The 12192-nt window shown below is 41.4% G+C and overlaps 1 protein-coding gene across 4 annotated transcripts in view; it reads left to right on the forward strand.

Moving 5' to 3' along the window:
* SEMA5A (semaphorin 5A) overlaps nucleotides 1-12192 on the forward strand; it is a 208783-nt gene that overhangs the window by 41635 nt on the left and 154956 nt on the right. Inside the window, exon 1 of one of the 4 annotated variants that reach the window (XM_060774068.2) lies at nucleotides 7549-7726. The exons of the other annotated variants lie outside the window; for them this stretch is intronic. The gene's annotated coding sequence lies outside the window, so the exon portion shown is untranslated. Of the gene's footprint in view, nucleotides 1-7548; nucleotides 7727-12192 lie in introns of those variants that run through there. 4 annotated transcript variants of the gene reach the window in all.

The raw sequence follows: 12192 nt of genomic DNA on the forward strand, positions 1-12192 counted from the left end.
AACAACAACAACAATAACAAAACAAAAATGACTTTTCTGGTGAAAATTATGTTGGGATATATAGATCTAGAGATGAATGAGTAAGCTTTGCTATTGCTTTTGCTATGCTACATGATTTTCTCTGATTTATATCTTCAGAAAATACCACAGGAAATTTTCAGAAGGCTTAAGTATTGTTCAGGATTGCTTTTGGGGTGAGTTATTGCATTAGTCTGGAAGATTTCAATTTTTTCCAGGACGTTCTGCTACTGATCTGAAAATTGCCATACTTCAGCAAAAAGCTTCAAAGAGAGATTCCGGTTTAAAATTGCTGAAGTAGAATTTGTCAGCAATTTTTATACTGTTCAACTTCAACCTAATTGGTACTGTGGATTTCTTTCTTAGCAAACCGTTAAATTAGCAAACTTACTACCATTAGTAGAATTGTTTCCTGTGACTACTTTTGGGAAAGGGATATTGTTATCTTGTATTTACTGTACATGGAGACATGCTGTACTTACATTTTCTGGTTCTTTGGATTTTTGTCCTTCTCTGTTTCTTTTACTTTTAGAACAAACACTTTGTCACAGACAATGGATTTTAATCACAGACAACAAAACCATGAGTTTTTATATTCCAAGCCACTGTGGTCTCTTTTCAGACTCTTATTCTAAAAAGGCAGAGGACTACTGATAGAATCATAGAGTTGGAAGAGACCCCATGGGCCACCCAGTCCAACCCCCTGCCATGCAGGAAAAGCACAATCAAAGCACCCCCAACAGATAGCTATCCAGCCTCTGTTTAAAAACCTCCAAGGAAGGCGCTTCCATCACACCCCAAGGCAGAGAGTTGCGCTGTTGAACAACTCTGCCTTAGGAGGTTCTTCCTAATATTCAAGTGGAATATCCTTTCCTGTAATTTGAACCCATTGCTCTGAATCCTAGTCTCCAGGGCAGCACAAAACAAGCCTCCTCTCTCTTCTTTATGACACCCTTTCAGATATTTAAACATGGTGATTATGTCTCCTCTCAACTTTTCTTCTGCAGGCTACACATACACTTTAAGCTGCTCCTCATAGGGCATGGTCTCCAGACCATTAATCATTTTAGTCACCCTCCTCTAGACTTGTCAATATCCCTCTTGAAATGTGGTGCCCAGAATTGGACACAGTATTCCAGGTGAGGCCTGATTACAGCAGAATAGAGGGGTACCCTGACTCCCCTCGATCTAGACACTATACTCCTTTCGATGCAGCCCCAAATCCCCTTGGGTTTTTTAGCTGTGGCATCACACTGTTGACTCATGTCCAACTTGTTGTCCACTAAGATTCCCAAGATCATTTTCGAATATACTGTTGTCGAAATAGGCATCACCCATTATATATCTGTGAGTTTCATTTTTTTTCTGCCTAAGTGAAGTATCATACACTTCTCCTTGTTGAAATTCATTTTGTCAATTTTGGCCCAGCTTTCTAATCTGTTGAGGTCCTTTTCAATTCTGATCTTGTCTTCTGGAGTATTCGCTATTCCTTCCAATTTGGTGTCATCTGCAAACCTGATAAGTACACCCTCTAAACCTTCATTGAAGTCATCAATAAAGATGTTGAACAGCATGAGGCCTAGCACAGAACCCTATGGCACCCCACTAGTAACTTCTTTCTGGGATGAAGACAAACCATTGGTGACCACCCTTTGGTCACTTAACCAATTACAAATCCACTTAACAGTATAATTATTTAGCCCACATTTTGTTAGTTTGTTTGCAAGAAGATCATGGGGGACTTTGTCAAATGCCTTAATGAAATTCAGGTAGGCAACATCCACAGCATTCCCTGCATCTCCTAAACTTGTAACCCTATCGAAAAAAGAGATAAGATTAGTCTGGCATGACTTGTTTTTTGAGAAATCCATGTTGACTTTTAGTAATCACAGCATTCCTTTCTAAGTGATTGCAGACTGCCTCCTTAATGATCTATTGCAAAATCTTTCCTGGTATTGATGTCAGGCTGACTGGATGGTAATTGTTTGGATCCTCTTTTTTCCCATCTTGAAGATAGGGACAACAATTGCCTTCCTCCAGTCTGCTGGGACTTCTCCTGTTCTCCAAGAATTGTCAAATATTATTGCCAGTGGTTCTGAAATGATGTTTACTAGTTCCTTCAATACTTTTAGATGTAGTTCATCAGGCCCTGGAGACTTGATTTCATTTAGAGTAGCCATGTATTCCTGGACTGCTACTTTACCTATTTTTGGTTGCATATCCCCTATTACCTTGTGTAAAAAAGGATCAACGTCACACTGGACAGAGGGGACAAGCAATCTCACCAACAGCCCACCAGTGTAAAGGGTTAACGTTCAGCTGGACACTACTTTAATGACGATAAATGACTAAGACCAAGGTGGAAAGGCTCTCTTATCCCACCTCAATAATATATTTATTAAGTGACCAACTGTGTTGTAGTTATTGACCGATGTGATAGGTAGATTCGCCGCTACCACCTCAATTAATGTCTGAGGAAAACATAAGTGTGAATGTGAAATTGGTAAAGTTTATTCAAGCCTGTGGTTCTTCTGTAATGACTGCTTCTCTCGCTGACTGGACTGAAATTAAGTTGGCTTTAGACTTGCTGAGATCTGATGATTGTGACAGACCGAGGCAGACACCAGTTTAAGATGAAATTATAAACAGGTTTATTTAAACTTGGTGAACAAATCAACTCTTAATAAGAGTGGTACAAAAGCGTAATGCTGTTTCTGAGGCTTGGCTGGTTAGACAGGCAGTCTTTTCTTCAGACTGTAACTTTTGTTCCCTGTGAGTTCCTTGCTTCACACTGTTCACTACACTGACACAGTGTGTCTCTGAGAACAGCCCATTGACTGCCTCACAGAGCAAACAGGCTTTCCTACACTGACCCTATGTACAGTGATCCAGGAACCTATGCCTTCCCTATGCTCTAATCCCAAGGCTCACTTCAAAAGTTCTCACTCCCTGTCTAAATTCCTCTCAGCTCCCTCTCCCTAAGATATCTCTACACTCTTCGATGTTTAAAGCTCTACTCCCCAGCTTGTCAAAAAGACACAGCCTTTTCCCCTCTAAAACCTAACTCCTCCCCTGACTGCTCTAGCCAATCAGGAGCCGGCTGACTCCTCCCTCCTGCCTCTTAGCTCTCCTGCCTATCTCTGAACATGTCAGCTACTGACTTTCCAGGCTTCGGCCTTCCTGGCAAAAGGTTAGATTCACCACACCTTGTCCACTCCATATTGCTCAGGTTGAACAAGTCTCTCAGCAAAAACATTCTTTCTAATTTTTGTGAGGTGCAATTCATCCTGCTCCAGAATCCCACCTTCCTGGAAAAGCTCAGGAAGCCAAATAGTTCTTGTGGACACCATTTGCAGCACCAGTTATTCACCTCTACTATTGTTCTCACCCTTCCTGGGCTGCGCCGTGCAACTGGGAGATGAGATGAAAAGACAAACTGTACATTCTGACCCTTTAGTTATCTTCCCAGAGCTTCAAAATCCCTTCTGATCTTTTGTAGACCATGTCTTGCAGCATCATTGGTTCACACATGAACCAACAAGAGAGGGAGATGATCAGTGGTCTTGATGAATCTTGTCAGTTGTCCAGTTACATGGTGGCTGCCAGCCCACATTTGGGGTGGTATATTTCAAACAACATGTTGGTTTCATTATTTTACACCCAATCCATAAATGTCCCTGCACTCTCCAAGTGTATGCACTCAATACTTCCAAAGTCCTTATTGGTTAATTTTGTCAACTTTTTAATAGCAACTGGTTATCAATGAGAGGGTATCAGACTGTTGCAGACCCTGCATTTGGGGTTTGAAAAATAGTCATTTTGTTGCTGTTAAACTGAAGATAAAGGCAGTCTGAAGTTTAGAAGTGTATGTCTAGTTGCTTGTATCAGTGGAGAAGTCTGATCTGGAGACTCTTACTATGTCCAGATTGCGTTGCCTTGATCTTACAGGCTATTTTTGAAACTGTTTTTGTGAATTGCCATCTTCAGTTTAGTCTTGGTGATAGTGCATAGAAGGGTGAAGTTGTCTTTGACATTGATCATTTTGTTCATGTCCTGTTGTAGGTTGGTATCCAGAACCCAGGTAACACAAATGTTGGGTCACTTCTGGTCTAGATGTAATATTTCCCAAATGTTCTTTGGTTTTCAATTTTTGCAGTCTTACAAGCTTCTCTTAAGTCCTTAGACAAATACTTAAAAAAAAACCCCACCATGTTTCTGGTGTGGGTGAATCCATGTTCAGTGCAAACACTCTTCTTCCTCCCTTTTCTGTGCAGACATTAAAGGCTCTGGAAAATGGTTTTCCTTGCAATCAATTATAACTGGAGAGGGATAGATTGGAGGCATAATGGCAAATTAAAAACAGATTTGGGCACTCATGCTATATACTATACTTCAGAGAATGTAACTGAACAATCTAAAAGGTGAGAGTGCTGATGGAGGGCAGATTCATTAGGTCATTGTACTCATTAAGCACAATGCCCTGGTTAATCATGGAAGTGTTTCTGATGAGGCTCATTCTCAAGTTGTCGCTTAGTGCTCATTCAAAGCAAGTGTTAGAATAAACAAAAATAAATAGGATTGTGATTTCTGGCCCCAGAAGCCCACCTAGTAAACATTTTCAAAGAATTCAAAGAAATGTTAAACTGTGAGCATTTTATTTTGCAGCTTCCAAAACACATAGGATGATTTGGAACCATGCAGACATACACATTTCTACCAGCTACTTCATGCAATAACATCTGTGAACAATGTGTGCAAAATGTATCATTTTTCATGGTTATTTCCTTCTGTTCCTGTTTTTTTTTTCCTTCCTCAACTTCTGTGCTGAATTCATATAGTGTGAATGTGCACGATAATGTTATGGTGTTTCCTTATTTAAATATGCAAACGCAGCCCTCTATGCAGCAGTGCATTCCCTGGGCTTTCCCAACAATCCATCGTTCTTGCTCACTCTCCAACCTTTGATTTACTTTCTAGGAAAGAGACCTCTTCTTCCTATAGAGACCTGTTGGTATGATTAGAATTTTCTTGAGTTGATCCAGAAGAAGATCCCTCTCAGTTTTTCCCAAGAGGGGAGCGGTCAGAGGGGACACTTTCTGAATTAATCCCAGTGAAGTCTTGTTGAGTAGACATGTCATGGATTATTCTTCCAGAAGCATTACACATGATGCAGGGACTACCTCTCTCTCTGTCTCATGTGCAATCCTTCTGGAGGAACAAGGGATTATTCTTTCAATTCCCTCAACTGAACTGTCTTTCCACACTTCTCCAACCCCATTCCCGTCAAGAACAAGGATGCATCTAAATTGCAGAATTAATCCAGTCTGACACCACTTTAATTGGCATGGCTCAGCGCTATGAAATTGTGTGAGCTGTAGTTTTATAAATTATTTGACCTTCTATGCCAGAGTGGTGGTGTCTAACAAAACTATAACTTCCATGATTCTACAATATTGAGCTGTGGCAGTTTAAATTTTATCAATTCCACAGTGTAGATTATTTTTCTCAAATCCTGGTCATCCAGGTGTCTTGGACTTCAGTTCCCAGGTTCCCTGACTATTGACCTAGGCAGTTGAGGTTTCTGGGAGTTGAAGTCCAAAACACCTGAAAAACTAGAGTATGGGAAATATAGGTGTAGATGCACCCTGAGTTGCAAGTCTCTGGGACTGTGTCCTATTGAACTCAATGGGGATTACTTATGAGAAAGTTTACGTTGAATTGTACTGTTAACTATTTTAATGGAAAAGGGCTTCTAAAAATAAGCATTTAAAACAGAGAAGAGAAAGTGTTTATTCTCAATAAGAAGTCAATCAGGCTAATAAGACATCAGTTCAGATATCATGGGAAGGGATGGGTAACATTACCCACAGTGCCAGCATTCAGGATTCTTTGTGCCCCTGACTACTATGGCTTTGATGGAATTGAAGCTTAAAAGAAAACAACATGAATAGTCAAAAGGAAACCTTCACAACTAGGAGTATAGAGTTGTCCTCCATTCTTGCAGGTTTCACACTTGTGGTTTTGGGTTGTTGTAGGCCATAGTCTAGAAGCATTCTCTCCTGACGGTTTGCCTGCATCTGTGGCCACAATCCTACAACAACCCAGTGATTCTGGCCATGAAAACCTTCAACAATAATTGTGGTTTTGATTATTTATGAGTGTGTACTTCTGCCCCCACCTCCCAAAGTTGGAACTACTGTGTAAATATTCGTATAGCAGCCCGTACTCAGGAGATTGGGGGAGGGAAAGGAGTACCGCCTGTGCCATTCTTGGCTCTCAAAGATGAGATAGCTATGTTTACATCCATACAGCAACCCTGACTTGAGGAAGTGAACAGGGCATCTGCTTAGGAGGTGGGCATGCCCCATGTTCCCATCACTCAGCCTGGGCACTTACAAAGGAGGAACCAGTCCTGCATGCCATTTCACTTATCCTGCAGCTCCAGATCCTCTTTCTATGTGCCACAAATGTGTTTCATCTGGGCAAAGGAAGGTAGGCACTAAGGGCACAGAAGTAGGGTATGAAGGAGTGGATTCCAAAGGTAAGGGATGCCGCCAGTGTGCATGGGACTGGTTCCTCCCTCTTTTCCTGTTTGCCATATGCTTTTGTTCCCTTTGGTATTTTCTTTCCTTTGCTCAGTGAAATTGATCCTTTAGACATGCAGGAAAAGAAAAAGGAGCTGAGATGCACAGGGTAAGTAAATTGGTACATGGGGCAGGCTCCTCCTCCTCTTCCCTTTGGGATTATGGATAACATACATGCCCTGGGGATCACGGCAGCTATGTCCCATTATCCCCCAGAGATCTGTAAAAATGGAGGGATTCCTGTGTGTGTATTTGCAAAGTAAAAACACCTCTTATAGTAACTCCCCACCCAATTTTCATCTTTTGCCTCATTTGAGATCCATTTGTCTATAAAACACAAATGCTGTATTGTTGAAATATAATAATTTCCACTTCGTGAAATTATTATATTTGTTTTGGTATTTGTTTTGAGAGATCCGGGTATTTTCTTTAGGGGATCCATTGCTTTTTATCCACACTTAAACACTTCTGTTGTTGCCAGGAAAATGCCCTTGTCTAGTTTATGCCAACAAGACAAATGTGGTCCCTGCATATAAAGAGCTTGTTTAAGGGTTACAAACATCCAGTGGTTGCTGCCTGTGACTAAGGCTAAAACTGTAGAATAACAATTTTGAAAATAATTTCATTTCTTGGTCTGGAAACAAGTTAATTTTTGCCTGCATGCATTTAGGATGTCTAGCAGTGTTAATTGCTTCCCACTGAAATTAAACAAAGCAAAACACAAACACCCCTCCTTCTTTCTCAGATGCATTAAATGGATGTTTGCCTGGCCTCTGGCTTCTATTGAAATTAAAGTTGTGCGGATTTCATGGTTGCTGTGGATACAGGTAACCGTATTGGGTTGAGAGGACACTTAAACAAAGCTGCCCTTGTCCTCTTAACAGATGCATGGGCAAATAATTTCAGAAAGAGGTAGAGTTATTTGTACAGCAGGAACTGGTCTTTCTACAGTCATGTAAATGTGGGGAAGCAAAAGAACTTGCAAGGGCCAAAGAAAGCGCACATCACTGCTGGCAGCATGACTTCTCTGAATTGGAAACTGACTTCTAAGAGAACAACCATTTATTCTACACTATGGCTGACTTCGCAGTGGGGTGTAGTGGTCATGTTGAGAATGCTGAAAGGTAGGTTCTCTATGTGTATGCTTGTGTATTTGTGCAGATGAAGACATGCATTATGAGGTCTTCCCCTAGTTATGAGCTTGACTTAATTGGAATATATAAAACCCTCTAGTTTGTCACACCAGAAGATTTCAAGTAATTGTTTTTAATGATTCTAAAATTGTTTTGTGTGTGTGTGTTTGTGTGTGTGTGTCAAGAGCAACTTGAGGAACCGCAAGTGGCTTCTGGTATGAGTGAATTGGCCATCTGAAAGGACATTGCCCAGGGGATGCCCAGATGTTTAATGTTTTACCATCCTTGTGGGCGGCTTCTCTCATGTCCCTGCATGGGGAGCTGGAGCTGACAGAGGGAGCTCAACCAGCTCTCCTCGGATTTGAACCGCTGACCTGTTGGTCAGCAGTCCTGGGTTTAACCCAGTGGTTCTTAACCTGTACGTCCCCAGATGTTTTGGCCTTCAACTCCCAGAAATCCTAATGGTGGTAAACTGGCTGAGATTTCTGGGAGTTGTAGGCCAACACACCCACAGGTTGAGAACCACTGGTTTAACCCATTGCGCCACCAATGGGTTAAATCCAGAGTGAATGAACAGAGAAGCATTTTGTGAATTGGAAGAATTGTGGTTCTTTACCTAGGGATCCCAAAGACATAATTACTGAGTAATTACTGAGCAATGGGATTATGACATCTTCTGTGTGCATCTTTAAAACTGCCAAAATCAACAATGGGTAGTAGTTACCTTTAGCTCAAATCAAGTATGTAGCTGTGGGAGGGGCTTGAGGGGCTTCAGCCCCCTCCCCAAATTCTCAGGGTGGTCCGCAAGAAGGCCTTACTGGTACATTATTTAAACTCTTATGTTTATTCATATCATGATCTGATCACCATGCTCAATATATCCCATATGCATGGGGGTATTGGGGTAATGATACAAAAGGTTTGCTAGGGTAGAACTGCAGCCCCCCACCCCGGAAATCAAACTCACCCCCCCCCCCCCCCCCGAATCAAAATCCTGGTTACGGGCCTGGCTCAAATTGACACGTTTGATAAGGCTTCTGAGAGGTGTGGTGAGTATAGTACCAGGCAGGGCCAGAACTAAAATGTTGTACTTTTTATATGTGTTTGCAAAGTGTAGAAGTGATTGTTCAAAGGAGGCTTGCCATTGCCTGAAGCTGAGAGAATGTGACTTGCTCAACACCACACAAGGGTTTCTATAGCTGAGGAAGTATTCAAACTCTGGTTTCCAGAGCTGTAGCCCAGTGCTCTAACTACTACACCATACTGGCATTTTTTCTAAATGAGAGAATACAAAGGATGAGTAGCTACATAAAATCCTTCCAACAAGGCTTCATCTACACTGCCATATAATGCAGTTTGAACTGCATTATAATGGTCAGTGTAGACTTATATAATGTAGATCGAACTGCATTGAACTGGCTTACATTAGTCTACACTGCCATATAATCCAGATCAATGCAGTTCATTTGCATTCTAATACTGCATTATATGGCAGTGTAGATGAGGCCTGAGTTCATTGTAGGAGAAAGATCTGAACCAGAGACATTGCGATTTGTAGTTCACACGTATTATCCTGCTGTTATAAAGCCCAGCCATGGCAACCCCTCTGGATGACTCTGTGCAAGGCATACTCTCTCAGACGCAGAGGAAGGCAATGGCAAACCTGCTCAGAACAAATCTTACACAGAAAATCTAATGTAAAATCACTTTAGCATTTACAGAGATTGGAAACTGCTTTTGAAAGTGTACAGCAATGTTTTATAAAACAACCTGGAAAGAAAAAAAGTCAATTTATTTATCGGAGTTATAGGATTCCAATGCTGGACAATGCAGGCTTTTGCAGAAATGACCTGAAATTGAAATACAGTCATGTTTTCCGAGAAAGTTATTTTAAAATCTAACAAACACCAGGCACCAGAAACCATTTATTGTAAGCATTTGTTAACATAGTCTGGGTTATAGTTTGGAGTGGTCATCCACAAGTAGACCTGGGTGGGCAATGTAAACATATAACCTCATGTGGAATGAGATTTTGGATTGCTGAATATTTCATAAGGCGATATTCCCAATTTCTAGGAACCCATGGGCTAATTATACAGTTTCAGTTGTGCACATTTATGCATGATGTGGGAAGCCTGTAGGAATGGAGGAAAAGCAAAATAGTAGGCAGTAGAAAAAATATTTTAATTGGACCACACAGACCAGTGAAATGGCTGTTGTAGTTTCTAGTGAAACTTAAGAGGATTTTATTTTAAGTAAGAACTAGTCAAGAAATTGGATGACTTGTACTGCTTGGAGTTTGAAATACCCAAAGGAATTTTCTCTGCTGCAATAAAGATCAACATTTTATTGGAAGGAAGAAAATTGAAACAAGGAATACTTGGTAATAAAAGACTGTCAAAAGGGTAAAATGGCATTAGAAGGGCATTTAAGATGAGGTTGAGCTTCTCTGACACTGTCAGATAAGTCCCAAAAAAGTTCACTAAGTCAGGATGATAGAACCATGGTAAACTGGACGGGTTAGACAAAATAAACATCTTCAATCATGTCATTTATTTATTGTGCTAGAAGCGAGTTGAGGGTACAGTTAAAACACAACGTTTAAAAAAGAACTCGGCATTATGCTAAATGTCCTTTGACCAGAAACTGGCAACTTTGGAGTGCCTCTGGTGTCGCTGTGAGAAGGCCCTCCATTGTGCATGTGACAGGGTTCAGGTTGCACTGTAGTAGGTGGTCTGTGGTTTGCTCTTCTCCACACTCGCAAGTTGTGGACTCCACTTTGTAGCCCCATTCCTTAAGGTTAGCTCTGCACCCCTTCCAAGTCATTCACTCTTCTGTGTGCCCAGGAGGGAGTTTCTCATCCAGTCTCATGTGAGTTATTAGGAATGTTCACACAATATAATGCATTGTGATCTCCTCTTAATATAGTATAATCTGGTTAAGTAAAAGGTCAGTGTGTTCAGAAACCTAGGGTGCATCTACATGGGCAGGAAAGCATAGGACTGGTGTGGAGAGCTGTACTGACATTGTGGTCACAGAGCACTTGATCATTCCTGGAAACCTTTGTTAATGTTTGTAAGGGCATCCACTTGACTCAGAGAGAAGAAGGGTGAAAGGAAGGACGAGAGGAACAGGAGCAGCCTGGTAGTGGCAATGGTTACATGAGAATGACCCAAACCCAGCTCTGGGGAAGGTGATAGTGGGGGTGAGATGTGTGAACAATGGATCACATTGAATACAGCCTGATTCCATAGTTTCCTGGACACTCAAGTCCAGGGATCCCAAAACTAAGGTCCACGGGCCAGATGCGGCTCTCCAAGGTCATCGACCCACCCCTTGTTCTAAACTTTAGACTTTGGGTCACCCCAAGTCTGAAATAACTTGAAGACAACAAAAATTCTAATTAATTTGACTATCTCATCAGCCAGAGGAAGGCCCACACTTACCACTGAAATACTGGTATGTTTAGGTTGGTCATTTTTTTCTTTATTTTAAAGATTGCATTGTTTTTTCATGATTTTTTTCAATACAAATAAAATATGTGCAGTGCGCATAGGGTTTTGTTTGTGCTTCTCAAACAGTCTGAGGAACCATGAACCAGTCCATTGCTTTAAAAGTTTGAGGACCCCTACTCTAGAGTATTCCTTGACTTTGCTTCATATGGAACAAGATCAAGTTAGGGAATAAAAAGTCTGAATTCTTGCCAGAAGTTATAATGCCTTGTGAAGACAGGTACTGCTGGCTTCAGAATGAGTATGGTTTTTAAACTCATGTTGTCCCATCCTAAACAGCATTGGCTCTGGTTAGTGCTTGGTTGGGTAGCTGCCAATGAATGTTGGATGCTAGGCTATGTTTCAGATTAAGGAGCTGACAAAGTTACCTATAGGAGCCCCCGGTAGCACAATGGGTTAAACCCTTGTGCTGGCAGGACTGCTGACCGACAGATCAGCGGTTTGAATCCAGGCAGAGCAGGTTGAGCTTCCTTTGTCAGCTCCAGCTCCCCATGTGGGCACATGAGAGACGCCTCCCACAAGGTTGGTAAAACATCAAACATCCGGGCATCCCTTGGGCAATGTCCTTGCAGGCGGCCAACTGTCTCACACCAGAAGTGACTTGCAGATTCTCAAGTCATTTCTGACATGAAAAAAGTTACCTGTGAGGGTTCCTTGCTTATGAAAACCTATAGAATTCATGGGGTTACCATAAGCACCTTAAAGATACTCACACCTACATATACATCTTGATGGGAGTGGAGTGTACAATGCAGAGCCTGCTTCACATATGAAAATGTGAAGGTACAGCAGTGCAAGTTTAAGGGCCTCCTAGAGAGAGTAAAGGAAAACTTTCTGTTCATTTCTAAATTCTTTGGCCAGCCCTGGAGAAAGCAGTCCCATCATCACAGTCCTTTGAGTACTGTTATCCAAAAGCTTTAAAGCCCAAAATAATTGGGAGAATTG

This window comes from Anolis sagrei, chromosome 4, assembly GCF_037176765.1.
Source record: "Anolis sagrei isolate rAnoSag1 chromosome 4, rAnoSag1.mat, whole genome shotgun sequence".
NCBI lineage: Eukaryota > Metazoa > Chordata > Lepidosauria > Squamata > Dactyloidae > Anolis > Anolis sagrei.